This window comes from Octopus bimaculoides, chromosome 4, assembly GCF_001194135.2.
Source record: "Octopus bimaculoides isolate UCB-OBI-ISO-001 chromosome 4, ASM119413v2, whole genome shotgun sequence".
In the NCBI taxonomy this organism is placed as follows: domain Eukaryota; kingdom Metazoa; phylum Mollusca; class Cephalopoda; order Octopoda; family Octopodidae; genus Octopus; species Octopus bimaculoides.
In genome coordinates, this window is record NC_068984.1 from 81,414,573 (window position 1) to 81,417,330 (window position 2,758).

Sequence of the window (2,758 nt, forward strand, 5' to 3'; positions counted from 1 at the left end):
CCAGCAACAGGCATGCATGCAGACAGGCAGACAGACAGCGACTACTTTCACTTCTGACATCTAATAGCGTGATAGTGCCGAAATATGCAACGCTAAATACGAATTATATACATTACTAAATATAAACATAATGCACATTTTCATCTAAAAATATTCCCAGTCGCCGTCGCAATTATTACCAACAGCATATACTTTTAACAAGAGAGAGGGAGAGAGAGGCGGGGGAAGAGTAGAAGAAAGGTTGAAATTACTTCAAGTGAAACACAAACACGTGCTTCTAAGTTAAAGGCCGTAAAAAATCTATTAGCAGACTTGAATCTACACACGGGGTGCACACACATCTGTACGTGTGTCGTAAAAAAAACATAAGACAATAATATGCGTGTGAATGTGAATACATATAATATATATATAGACACAGGTAAGTTTTTGCGAGATATTGCATTACACGTGTTTGGAGAGCCAGTCTGTAACAGCCTTTTATACATAGCGAAAAAGCCTGCGACAAACGAAAATTCAGGGTTCACTGGTGTGATTGCAGTTAGTATGTGTGTGCGTGTGTTTCTATTTCTCCCTCTCGCATGCAGACTAGACTATACCAGACGAAGGAGGAAGCAAAAATTCAGTCACTCGATCTACAAGAAATAGCAGCCAAATTTCCTGAAAAGTCACACACTTATAATCTTAGGACAGAAGAACGCGTTCTATGACGTGGATCCTTGAGTACAAAGTGCACGTGATGGTCACGGTTAGAACGCTTTCAATGAGCAGTGAAAATAGATAGGTCTACTGAGTGGTCGATCAAGAGTTAACCTGGAGTTTTTAAGCAATAACAAGACTTTATCCTGAATGGCAAATAAGCAGGAGAGAGAGAGACAGGGTTGCTGCAGACATCTCCCGCCTTCGTTTCTCCTCCGTTGTCCCTCCCACCTCATGAGAATTTAAATGTCCATGCAGAAAAAAAATGTTGAATAAAGTTATTAAGGGAAGAAAATGTGGGGAGGGAGAGAAATTGAGAAGTACTGCAGTATAAAGTAATGTACAAATGGGAGTAGTAGAAATTATTCGGGCGAGGGGGTAAAATAATTTTTGTAGGAAGTTTTTAACCATCATAACTGTGGTTATAACCAGTTGTTTGATGTGAGTAAAGGGATTTTAGAGGGTAAAGATTCTACCAAACGGACAGATCTCGGGGATGGGGGGGGGGATCGAAATTTTGAAATTGAGATTTTTGAAAAAATTTTTTTCAGAATTGGAATCTCCATAGCCTAAAACGTGGGATTCCGTAAAAAAAAAAAATAAATAAGGGGGGAAAGGTTCAGATTACATATAGTCCATAAACATTAGAAACATATATATATATTTTTGTAATGTTTATATCGTGTCATACCTATATTCATCTACATATGTGCATATTATGCTCCTATATATATGCATACGTGTAGGATATAATAATATAATTTACACACATGCATACTTTTGGGAATGTTTATATCAAATTATGCATGCATATAATATACGCGTTAATTTTTATAAAGTTAATCTACACATGCATATTTACACACCACACACGCTCTCCTCTCGCTCTCTCTCTGTAATGTTTATATTATATAGTCTTTATGTATGTATCTAGGACTGTATATGTGTGTGTGTGTGTGTACTTAATACAGATTAGAATTTATTTATTCGTTCTAATTTGGTCAGTCATTCCATTGCTCTTCTACATTCGTTCTGGTGACATGTTCTTTAATTTGTCTGGGGCTTCAAGGAGCCACGCTGGACTAATGCTTTCACATACCCATACACATGCATTTGCACACACACACTGTATATATATATATATATATATATATATGTGTGTGTGTGTGTGTGTGTGTGTATACAAGTGTGTGAGAAAAGGGAGAGAAATTGAGATGGGAGAGAGAGAGAGGATATAAAACTATAGAAATTCTATAGTTTGACTATACAACACACACACACATATATATATATATATATATATATATATATATATATATATATATACATAGAGAGAGAGAGTGAGATAGGAGGGGTACAGGGTCACATATTGGAGTCGAGGGGATCAGTTTATTATAACGGCCGAGTACGTGACTCGTATTTTATTTCATCGATCCAGGGTATATGAAATGTCAAATGACAATGAATTGAGTTTGAACTCAGAACGTAAAGCGACAATAACTAATGGAAGACATTCCATCCGTTGCTCTACTGATTCTTATGAAATCATTGTTAATAGTGGAACAAGTAAATATATAGGAACAGGTATAATGAGGCATGTACATTATTAGATGGAAAAAATATAGACATGTAGAAAGACAACCAAATATATGAGATGGTGTATAACAAACAGATATAGGAAAATATAGATTAACAGAGATAAATTTAGGTAGAACAATATATTTATATAGATATGCGCGAGTGAGTGAGTATTAGTATTTATATACACTCTTAAAAAATATATATATATTGATCTGTCTCACTGCAAATGGACTAAAAAGAAAATTTATAAAGTTGGGAGACGATAAAATCATCTTAAGAAGCGTAGACAAAAAGTTTTGAGTTCGTTTATCAACATTTTATGCAAATATCAGAAGACGTTTAGTTTTTAAAAAAAATAATTTTGAAGAATTCGAGAGTAAACAAGCGGTAACGAAGGGGACAAGGCTATATAAATATATATATATGTGTGTGTATGTGTGTGTGTGTGTAGCTGCTATTACGAGAGTCCGCTCATATA

At 35.1% G+C, this 2,758-nt stretch overlaps 1 protein-coding gene across 4 annotated transcripts in view; it reads right to left on the minus strand.

Annotated features, from left to right (window-relative positions):
- LOC106880559 (transcription factor mef2A) overlaps positions 1 to 2,758 on the minus strand; it is a 215,061-nt gene that overhangs the window by 211,365 nt on the left and 938 nt on the right. The window lies entirely within an intron of this gene.